The following is a 13,587-nucleotide window of genomic DNA, read 5'->3' as shown; positions in this document are numbered from 1 at the left end:
ACAGACCCGAACCCCCCAAACCCCAACTCAGCACTCACAAACATGCACCCATACAGACCCAAACCCCCCCACCAACTCTGAACCCCCCACCCCCCAAATCAGCATGCTCTCAAACAAACACCCATACAGACCCGAACTCCCCACCCCCCAATTCCGAACCCCCCAAATCAGCACACACACAAACATGCACCCATACAGACCCAAACCCCCCACCCCCCAACTCCGAAACCCCCAACCCCCAAATCAGCACACTCTCAAACAATCACCCATACAGACCCAAACCCCCCACCCCCCAACTCATCACACACACTCAGGCATGCACCCATACAGACCCAAACCCCCCTCCCCCCAACTCCGAACCCCCCACACCCCAAATCAGCACACTCTCAAACAAGTACCCATACAGACCCGAACCCCCCACCCACCAACTCAGCACAAACACAAACAGGCACCCATAAAGACCGAAACCCCCCACCCTCCAACTCCAAAGCCCCACCCCCCAAATCAGCACACTCTCAAACAAGCACCCATACAGACCCGAACCCTCTACCCCCCAACTCAGCACACACAAACATGCACCCATAGAGACCCATACCCCCACCCCCCAACTCCGAACCCCCACCCACCAAATCAGCACACTCTCAAACATGCACCCATACAGACCCGAACCCCCACCCCCAACTCAGCACACACACAAACATGCACCCATACAGACCCGAACCCCCACCCCCCAACTCAGCGCACACAAACATGCACCCCTACAGACCCAAACCCCCCAAACCCCAACTCCGAACCCCCCACCCCCCAAATCAGAACACTCTCAAAGAAGCACCCATACAGACCCAAACCCCCCACACCCCAACTCAGCACACACACAAACATGCACCCATACAGACCCAAACCCCCCACCCCCCAACTCCGAACCCCCATCCCCCAAATCAGCACACTCTCAAACAAGCACCCATACAGACCCAAACCCCCCACCCCCCAACTCATCACACACACTCAGGCATGCACCCATACAGACCCAAACCCCCCACCCCCCAACTCCGAACCCCCCACACCCCAAATCAGCACACTCTCAAACAAGTACTCATACAGACCCGAACCCCCCACCCACCAACTCAGCACAAACACAAACAGGCACCCATAAAGACCGAAACCCCCCACCCCCCAACTCCAAAGCCCCACCCCCCAAATCAGCACACTCTCAAACAAGCACCCAAACAGACCCGAACCCTCCACCCCCCAACTCAGCACACACAAACATGCGCCCATAGAGACCCATACCCCCACCCCCCAACTCCGAACCCCCACCCACCAAATCAGCACACTCTCAAACATGCACCCATACAGACCCGAACCCCCACCCCCAACTCAGCACACACACAAACATGCACCCATACAGACCCGAACCCCCACCCCCCAACTCAGCGCACACAAACATGCACCCCTACAGACCCAAACCCCCAAACCCCAACTCCGAACCCCCCACCCCCCAAATCAGAACACTCTCAAAGAAGCACCCATACAGACCCAAACCCCCCACACCCCAACTCAGCACACACACAAACATGCACCCATACAGACCCAAACCCCCCACCCCCCAACTCCGAACCCCCATCCCCCAAATCAGCACACTCTCAAACAAGCACCCATACAGACCCAAACCCCCAACCTCCAAACTCCGAACTCCCCCCACACCCCAAATCAGCACACTCCCAAAAAAGCACCCATACAGACCCGAACCCCCCACTCCCCAACTCAGCACACACAAACATGCACCCATACAGACCCAAACCCCCCACCCCCAACTCTGAACCCCCCACCCCCCAAATCAGCACGCTCAAACAAGCACCCATACAGACCCGAACCCCCCACCCCCCAACTCCGAACCCCCAATCAGCACACTCTCAAACAAGCACCCATACAGACCCAAACCCCCCACCCCCCAACTCAGCACACACACTCAGGCATACACCCATAAAGACCCAAACCCCCCACCCCCCAACTCCGAACCACCCACACCCCAAATCAGCACACTCTCAAACAAGTACCCATACAGACCCGAAGCCCCCAACCACCAACTCAGCACACACACAAACATGCACCCATAGAGACCCAAACCCCCCACCCCCAACTCCGAAGCCCCACCCCCCAAATCAGCACACTCTCAAACAAGCACCCATACAGACCTGAACCCCCCACCCCCCAACTCAGCACACACAAACATGCCCCCATAGAGACCCAAACCACCCACCCCCAACTCCGAACCCCCACCCCCCAAATCAGCACACTCTCAAACAAGCACCCATACAGACCCGAACCCCCCACCCCCAACTCAGCACACACACAAACATGCACCCATACAGACCCGAACCCCCCACCCCACAACTCAGCACACACAAACAAGCACCCATACAGACCCAAACCCCACCAACAACTGAGCGCACACAAACATGCACACCTACAGACGCAAGCCCCCCAACCCCCAACTCCGAACTCCCCACCCTCCAAATCAGCACACTCTCAAACAAGCACCCATACAGACCCAAACCCCCAACCTCCAAACTCCGAACTCCGCCCACCCCCCAAATCAGCACACTCTCAAACAAGCACCCATACAGACCCGAACCCCCCACTCCCCAACTCAGCACACACAAACATGCACCCATACAGACCCAAACCCCACACCCCCAACTCTGAACCCCCCACCCCCCAAATCAGCACGCTCAAACAAGCACCCATACAGACCCGAACCCCCCACCCCCCAACTCCGAACCCCCAATCAGCACACTCTCAAACAAGCACCCATACAGACCCAAACCCCCCACCCCCCAACTCAGCACACACACTCAGGCATACACCCATACAGACCCAAACCCCCCACCCCCCAACTCCGAACCACCCACACCCCAAATCAGCACACTCTCAAACAAGTACCCATACAGACCCGAAGCCCCCACCCACCAACTCAGCACACACACAAACATGCACCCATAGAGACCCAAACCCCCCACCCCCAACTCCGAAGCCCCACCCCCCAAATCAGCACACTCTCAAACAAGCACCCATACAGACCCGAACCCCCACCCCCCAACTCAGCACACACAAACATGCACCCATAGAGACCCAAACCACCCACCCCCAACTCCGAACCCCCACCCCCCAAATCAGCACACTCTCAAACAAGCACCCATACAGACCCGAACCCCCCACCCCCAACTCAGCACACACACAAACATGCACCCATGCAGACCCGAACCCCCCACCCCACAACTCAGCACACACAAACAAGCACCCATACAGACCCAAACCCCACCAACAACTGAGCGCACACAAACATGCACACCTACAGACCCAAGCCCCCCAACCCCCAACTCCGAACTCCCCACCCCCCAAATCAGCACACTCGCAAACAAGCACCCATACAGACCCGAACCCCCAACCCCCAACTCAGCACACACAAACATGCACCCATACAGACCCAAACCCCCCCACCAACTCTGAACCCCCACCCCCCAAATCAGCATGCTCTCAAACAAGCACCCATACAGACCCGAACTCCCCACCCCCCAACTCCGAACCCCCCAACTCAGCACACACACAAACATGCACCCATACAGACCCAAACCCCCCACCCCCCAACTCCGAACCCCCCACTCCCCAAATCAGCACACACACTCAGGCATGCACCCATACAGACCCAAACCCCCCACCCCCCAACTCCAAACCCCCCACACCCCAAATCAGCACACTCTCAAACAAGCACCCATACAGCCCCGAACCCCACACCCACCAACTCAGCACACACACAAACATGCACCCATACAGACCCAAACCCCCCACCCCCCAACTCCGAACCCCCACCCCCCAAATCAGCACTCTCAAACAAGCACCCATACACACCCGAACCCCCACCCCCCAACTCTGAAATCCCCACCCACCAAATCAGCACACTCTCAAACAAGCACCCATACAGACCCGAACCCCACAACCCCCAACTCAGCACACACAAACATGCACCCATACAGACCCAAACCCCCCCCACCAACTCTGAACCCCCCACCCCCCATATCAGCATGCTCTCAAACAAGCACCCATACAGACCCGAACTCCCCACCCCCCAACTCCGAACCCCCCAACTCAGCACACACACAAACATGCACCCATACAGACCCAAACCCCCCACCCCCCAACTCCAAAACCCCCAACCCCCAAATCAGCACACTCTCAAACAAGCACCCATACAGACCCAAACCCCCCACCCCCCAACTCAGCACACACACTCAGGCATGCACCCACACAGACCCAAACCCCCCACCCCCAACTCCGAACCCCCCACACCCCAAATCAGCACACTCTCAAACAAGTACCCATACAGACCCGAACCCCCCACCCACCAACTCAGCACAAACACAAACATGCACCCATAAAGACCGAAACCCCCCACCCCCCAACTCCAAAGCCCCACCACCCAAATCAGCACACTCTCAAACAAGCACCCATACAGACCCGAACCCTCCACCACCCAACTCAGCACACACAAACATGCACCCATACAGACCCGAACCCCCACCCCCCAACCAAGCGCACACAAACATGCACCCCTACAGACCCAAACCCCCCAACCCCCAACTCCGAACCCCCCACCCCCCAAATCAGCACACTCTCAAACAGGCACCCATACAGACCCGAACCCCCCACCCCCCAACTCAGCACACACACAAACATGCACCCATACAGACCCAAACCCCCCACCCCCCAACTCCGAACCCCCACCCCCCAAATCAGCACACTCTCAAACATGCACCCATACAGACCCTAACCCCCACCCCCAACTCAGCACACACAAACAAGCACCCATACAGACCCGAACCCCCACCCCCAACTCAGCGCACACAAACATGCACCCCTACAGACCCAAACCCCCCAAACCCCAACTCCGAACCCCCCACCCCCCAAATCAGCACACACTCAAAGAAGCAACCATACAGACCCAAACCCCCCACGGCCCAACTCAGCACACACACAGACATGCACCCATACAGACCAAAACCCCCCACCACCCAACACCGAAACCCCCACCCCCCAAATCAGCACACTCTCAAACAAGCACCCATACAGACCCAAACCCCCAACCTCCAAACTCCGAACCCCCCCACCCCCCAACTCAGCACACACAAACATGCACCCATACAGACCCAAACCCCCCACCCCAACTCTGAACCCCCCACCCCCCAAATCAGCACGCTCAAACAAGCACCCATACAGACCCGAAGCCCCCACCCCCCAACTCCGAACCCCCCAATCAGCACACTCTCAAACAAGCACCCATACAGACCCGAACCCCCCACCACCCAACTCAGCACACACAAACATGAACCCATACAAACCCAAACCCCCCACCCCCGAACTCTGAACCCCCCAACCCCCAAATCAGCACACTCTCAAACAAGCACCTATACAGACCCAAACCCCCCACCCCTCAACTCAGCACACACACTCAGGCATACACCCATACAGACCCAAACCCCCCAACCCCCAACTCCGAAACCCCCACACCCCAAATCAGCACACTCTCAAACAAGTACCCATACAGACCCGAAGCCCCCACCCACCAACTCAGCACACACACAAAAATGCACCCATAGAGACCCAAACCCCCGCCCCCCAACTCCGAAGCCCCACCCCCCAAATCAGCACACTCTCAAACAAGCACCCATACAGACCCGAACACCCCACCCCCCAACTCAGCACACACAAACATGCACCCACAGAGACCCAAACCACCCACCCCCAACTCCGAACCCCACCCCCCAAATCAGCACACTCTCAAACAAGCACCCATACAGACCCGAACCCCCCACCCCCAACTCAACACACACACAAACATGCACCCATACAGACCCGAACCCCCCACCCCACAACTCAGCACACACAAACAAGCACCCATACAGACCCAAACCCCACCCCCAACTGAGCGCACACAAACATGCACACCTGCAGACCCAAGCCCCCAATCCCCAACTCCGAACCCCCCACCCCCCAAATCAGCACACTCGCAAACAAGCACCCATACAGACCCGAACCCCCCACCCCCCAACTCAGCACACACAAACATGCACCCATACAGACCCAAACCCCCCCACCAACTCTGAACCCCCACCCCCCAAATCAGCATGCTCTCAAACAAGCACCCATACAGACCCGAACTCCCCACCCCCCAACTCCGAACCCCCCAACTCAGCACACACACAAACATGCACCCATACAGACCCAAACCCCCCACCCCCCAACTCTGAACCCCCCACACCCCAAATCAGCACACACACTCAGGCATGCACCCATACAGACCCAAACCCCCCACCCCCCAACTCCAAACCCCCCACACCCCAAATCAGCACACTCTCAAACAAGCGCCCATACAGCCCCGAACCCCACACCCAACAACTCAGCACACACACAAACATGCACCCATACAGACCCAAACCCCCCACCCCCCAACTCCGAACCCCCACCCCCCAAATCAGCACTCTCAAACAAGCACCCATACACACCCGAACCCCCCACCCCCCAACTCTGAATTCCCCACCCCCCAAATCAGCACACTCTCAAACAAGCACCCATACAGACCCGAACCCCCCAACCCCCAACTCAGCACACACAAACATGCACCCATACAGATCCAAACCCCCCCCCACCAACTCTGAACCCCCCACCCCCCAAATCAGCATGCTCTCAAACAAGCACCCATACAGACCCGAACTCCCCACCCCCAACTCCGAACCCCCCAACTCAGCACACACACAAACATGCACCCATACAGACCCAAACCCCCCACCCCCCAACTCCGAAACCCCCAACCCCCAAATCAGCACACTCTCAAACAAGCACCCATACAGACCCAAACCCCCCACCCCCAACTCATCACACACACTCAGGCATGCACCCATACAGACCCAAACCCCCCACCCCCCAACTCCGAACCCCCCACACCCCAAATCAGCACACTCTCAAACAACTACCCATACAGACCCGAACCCCCCACCCACCAACTCAGCACAAACACAAACATGCACCCATAAAGACCGAAACCCCCCACCCCCCAACTCCGAACCCCCACCCCCCAAATCAGCACTCTCAAACAAGCACCCATACACACCCGAACCCCCACCCCCCAACTCTGAAATCCCCACCCACCAAATCAGCACACTCTCAAACAAGCACCCATACAGACCCGAACCCCACAACCCCCAACTCAGCACACACAAACATGCACCCATACAGACCCAAACCCCCCCCACCAACTCTGAACCCCCCACCCCCCATATCAGCATGCTCTCAAACAAGCACCCATACAGACCCGAACTCCCCACCCCCCAACTCCGAACCCCCCAACTCAGCACACACACAAACATGCACCCATACAGACCCAAACCCCCCACCCCCCAACTCCAAAACCCCCAACCCCCAAATCAGCACACTCTCAAACAAGCACCCATACAGACCCAAACCCCCCACCCCCCAACTCAGCACACACACTCAGGCATGCACCCACACAGACCCAAACCCCCCACCCCCAACTCCGAACCCCCCACACCCCAAATCAGCACACTCTCAAACAAGTACCCATACAGACCCGAACCCCCCACCCACCAACTCAGCACAAACACAAACATGCACCCATAAAGACCGAAACCCCCCACCCCCCAACTCCAAAGCCCCACCACCCAAATCAGCACACTCTCAAACAAGCACCCATACAGACCCGAACCCTCCACCACCCAACTCAGCACACACAAACATGCACCCATACAGACCCGAACCCCCACCCCCCAACCAAGCGCACACAAACATGCACCCCTACAGACCCAAACCCCCCAACCCCCAACTCCGAACCCCCCACCCCCCAAATCAGCACACTCTCAAACAGGCACCCATACAGACCCGAACCCCCCACCCCCCAACTCAGCACACACACAAACATGCACCCATACAGACCCAAACCCCCCACCCCCCAACTCCGAACCCCCACCCCCCAAATCAGCACACTCTCAAACATGCACCCATACAGACCCTAACCCCCACCCCCAACTCAGCACACACAAACAAGCACCCATACAGACCCGAACCCCCACCCCCAACTCAGCGCACACAAACATGCACCCCTACAGACCCAAACCCCCCAAACCCCAACTCCGAACCCCCCACCCCCCAAATCAGCACACACTCAAAGAAGCAACCATACAGACCCAAACCCCCCACGGCCCAACTCAGCACACACACAGACATGCACCCATACAGACCAAAACCCCCCACCACCCAACACCGAAACCCCCACCCCCCAAATCAGCACACTCTCAAACAAGCACCCATACAGACCCAAACCCCCAACCTCCAAACTCCGAACCCCCCCACCCCCCAACTCAGCACACACAAACATGCACCCATACAGACCCAAACCCCCCACCCCAACTCTGAACCCCCCACCCCCCAAATCAGCACGCTCAAACAAGCACCCATACAGACCCGAAGCCCCCACCCCCCAACTCCGAACCCCCCAATCAGCACACTCTCAAACAAGCACCCATACAGACCCGAACCCCCCACCACCCAACTCAGCACACACAAACATGAACCCATACAAACCCAAACCCCCCACCCCCGAACTCTGAACCCCCCAACCCCCAAATCAGCACACTCTCAAACAAGCACCTATACAGACCCAAACCCCCCACCCCTCAACTCAGCACACACACTCAGGCATACACCCATACAGACCCAAACCCCCCAACCCCCAACTCCGAAACCCCCACACCCCAAATCAGCACACTCTCAAACAAGTACCCATACAGACCCGAAGCCCCCACCCACCAACTCAGCACACACACAAAAATGCACCCATAGAGACCCAAACCCCCCGCCCCCCAACTCCGAAGCCCCACCCCCCAAATCAGCACACTCTCAAACAAGCACCCATACAGACCCGAACACCCCACCCCCCAACTCAGCACACACAAACATGCACCCACAGAGACCCAAACCACCCACCCCCAACTCCGAACCCCACCCCCCAAATCAGCACACTCTCAAACAAGCACCCATACAGACCCGAACCCCCCACCCCCAACTCAACACACACACAAACATGCACCCATACAGACCCGAACCCCCCACCCCACAACTCAGCACACACAAACAAGCACCCATACAGACCCAAACCCCACCCCCAACTGAGCGCACACAAACATGCACACCTGCAGACCCAAGCCCCCAATCCCCAACTCCGAACCCCCCACCCCCCAAATCAGCACACTCGCAAACAAGCACCCATACAGACCCGAACCCCCCACCCCCCAACTCAGCACACACAAACATGCACCCATACAGACCCAAACCCCCCCACCAACTCTGAACCCCCACCCCCCAAATCAGCATGCTCTCAAACAAGCACCCATACAGACCCGAACTCCCCACCCCCCAACTCCGAACCCCCCAACTCAGCACACACACAAACATGCACCCATACAGACCCAAACCCCCCACCCCCCAACTCTGAACCCCCCACACCCCAAATCAGCACACACACTCAGGCATGCACCCATACAGACCCAAACCCCCCACCCCCCAACTCCAAACCCCCCACACCCCAAATCAGCACACTCTCAAACAAGCGCCCATACAGCCCCGAACCCCACACCCAACAACTCAGCACACACACAAACATGCACCCATACAGACCCAAACCCCCCACCCCCCAACTCCGAACCCCCACCCCCCAAATCAGCACTCTCAAACAAGCACCCATACACACCCGAACCCCCCACCCCCCAACTCTGAATTCCCCACCCCCCAAATCAGCACACTCTCAAACAAGCACCCATACAGACCCGAACCCCCCAACCCCCAACTCAGCACACACAAACATGCACCCATACAGATCCAAACCCCCCCCACCAACTCTGAACCCCCCACCCCCCAAATCAGCATGCTCTCAAACAAGCACCCATACAGACCCGAACTCCCCACCCCCAACTCCGAACCCCCCAACTCAGCACACACACAAACATGCACCCATACAGACCCAAACCCCCCACCCCCCAACTCCGAAACCCCCAACCCCCAAATCAGCACACTCTCAAACAAGCACCCATACAGACCCAAACCCCCCACCCCCAACTCATCACACACACTCAGGCATGCACCCATACAGACCCAAACCCCCCACCCCCCAACTCCGAACCCCCCACACCCCAAATCAGCACACTCTCAAACAACTACCCATACAGACCCGAACCCCCCACCCACCAACTCAGCACAAACACAAACATGCACCCATAAAGACCGAAACCCCCCACCCCCCAACTCCAAAGCCCCACCCCCCAAATCAGCACACTCTCAAACAAGCACCCATACAGACCCGAACCCTCCACCCCCCAACTCAGCACACACAAACATGCGCCCATAGAGACCCATACCCCCCACCCCCCAACTCCGAACCCCCACCCCCCAAATCAGCACACTCTCAAACATGCACCCATACAGACCCGAACCCCCACCCCCAACTCAGCACACACACAAACATGCACCCATACAGACCCGAACCCCCACCCCCCAACTCAGCACACACAAGCACCCATACAGACCCGAACCCCCACCCCCCAACCAAGCGCACACAAACATGCACCCCTACAGACCCAAACCCCCCAACCCCCAACTCCGAACCCCCCACCCCCCAAATCAGCATGCTCTCAAATAAGCACCCATACAGACCCGAACTCCCCACCCCCAACTCCGAACCCCCAACTCAGCACACACACAAACATGCACCCATACAGACCCAAACCCCCCACCCCCCAACTCCGAAACCCCCAACCCCCAAATCAGCACACTCTCAAACAAGCACCCATACAGACCCAAACCCCCCACCCCTAACTCATCACACACACTCAGGCATGCACCCATACAGACCCAAACCCCCCACCCCCCAACTCCGAACCCCCCACACCCCAAATCAGCACACTCTCAAACAAGTACCCATACAGACCCGAACCCCCCACCCACCAACTCAGCACAAACACAAACATGCACCCATAAAGACCGAAACCCCCCACCCCCAACTCCAAAGCCCCACCCCCCAAATCAGCACACTCTCAAACAAGCACCCATACAGAACCAAACCCCCCACCCCCCAACTCCGAACCCCCACCCCCCAAATCAGCACTCTCAAACAAGCACCCATACACACCCGAACCCCCCACCCCCCAACTCTGAACTCCCCACCCCCCAAATCAGCACACTCTCAAACAAGCACCCATACAAACCCAAACCCCCCAACCCCCAACTAGCACACACAAACATGTGCCCATAGAGACCCATACCCCCTACCCCACAACTCCGAACCCCCCAACTCAGCACACACACAAACATGCACCCATACAGAACCAAACCCCCCACCCCCCAACTCCGAACCCCCACCCCCCAAATCAGCACTCTCAAACAAGCACCCATACACACCCGAACCCCCCACCCCCCAACTCTGAACTCCCCACCCCCCAAATCAGCACACTCTCAAACAAGCACCCATACAGACCCAAACCCCCCAACCCCCAACTCAGCACACACAAACATGCGCCCATAGAGACCCATACCCCCCACCCCCAATTCCGAACCCCCACCCCCCAAATCAGCACACTCTCAAACATGCACCCATACAGACCCGAACCCCCACCCCCAACTCAGCACACACACAAACATGCACCCATACAGACCCGAACCCCCACCCCCTAACTCAGCACACACAAACAAGCACCCATACAGACCCGAACCCCCATCCCCCAACCAAGCGCACACAAACATGCACCCCTACAGACCCAAACCCCCCAACCCCCAACTCCGAACCCCCCACCCCCCAAATCAGCACACTCTCAAACAAGCACCCATACAGACCCGAACCCCCCACCCCCCAACTCAGCACACACACAAACATGCACCCATACAGACCCAAACCCCCCACCCCCCAACTCCGCACCCCTACCCCCAAATCAGCACACTCTCAAACAAGCACCCATACAGACCCAAACCCCCCACCACCCAACTCCGAACTCCCCACCCCCCAAATCAGCACACTCTCAAACAAGCACCCATACAGACCCGAACCCCCCACCCCCCAACTCAGCACACACAAACATGCAACCATACAGACCCAACCCCCCGCACCAACTCTGAACCCCCCACCCCCCAAATCAGTATGCTCTCAAACAAGCACTCATACAGACCCGAACTCCCCACCCTCCAATCCAAACCCCCAAATCAGCACACTCTCAAACAAGTACCCATACAGACCTGAACCCCCCACCCCCGAACTCAGCACTCACAAACATGCACCAATACAGACCCAAACCCCCCACCCCAACTCCGAACCCCCCAACCCCCAAATCAGCACACTGTCAAACAAGCACCCATACAGACCCCAAACCCCCACCTCCCAACTCAGCACACACAAACATGCACCCATACAGACCCAAACTCCCCAACCCCACTCCGAATCCCCCACCCCCCAAATCAGCACACTCTCAAACAAGCACCCATACAGACCCGAACCCCCCACCCCCCAACTCAGCACACACACTCAGGCATGCACCCATACAGACCCGAACCCCGCACTCCCCAACTCAGCACACACACTCAAGCATGCACCCATACAGACACGAACCCCCCACCCCCAACTCAGCACACTCTCAAACAAGCACCCATACAGACCCGAACCCCCCGAATCAGCACACTCTCAAACAAGCACCCATACAGGCCCGAAGCCCCCACCCCCCTACTCAGCACACACACAAACATTCACCCATACAGACCCAAACCCCCCATCCCCAACTCCGAACCCCCCACCCCCCAAATCAGCACACTCTCAAACAAGCACCCATACAGACCCGAACCACCCACCCACCAACTCAGCACACACAAACATGCACCCATACAGACCCAAACCCCCAACCTCCAACTCTGAACCCCCCACCCCCAACTCAGCACACACACAAACATGCACCCATACAGACCCACACCCCCCACCCCCCAACTCCGAACCCCCCACCCCCCAAATCAGCACACTCTCAAACAAGCACCCATACAGACCCGAACCCCCAACCCCCTAACTCAGTACACACACAAACATGCACCCATACAGACCCAAACCCCCCACCCCCCAACTGCGAACCCCCCACCCCCCAAATCAGCACACTCTCAAACAAGCACCCATACAGACCCAAACCCCCACCCCCCAACTCAGCACACACAAACATGCACCCATACAGACCCAACCCCCCCCAACTCTGAACCCCCCACCCCCCAAATCAGCACACACTCAGGCATGCACCCATACAGATCCGAACCCCCCACCCCCCAACTTAGCACACACACTCAAGCATGCACCCATACACACCCGAACCCCCCACCCCCAACTCAGCACACTCTCAAACATGCACCCATACAGACCCAAACACCCCCACCAACTCTGAACCCCCACCCCCAAATCAGCATGCTCTCAAACAAGCACCCATACAGACCCGAACTCCACAC

Source organism: Ambystoma mexicanum, chromosome 1q, assembly GCF_040938575.1.
Source record: "Ambystoma mexicanum isolate Mex_15411 chromosome 1q, UKY_AmexF1_1, whole genome shotgun sequence".
Taxonomy (NCBI): Eukaryota; Metazoa; Chordata; class Amphibia; order Caudata; family Ambystomatidae; genus Ambystoma; species Ambystoma mexicanum.
The sequence above is the reverse complement of the archived record's forward strand: the minus strand, read 5'-3'. Positions refer to the sequence as shown.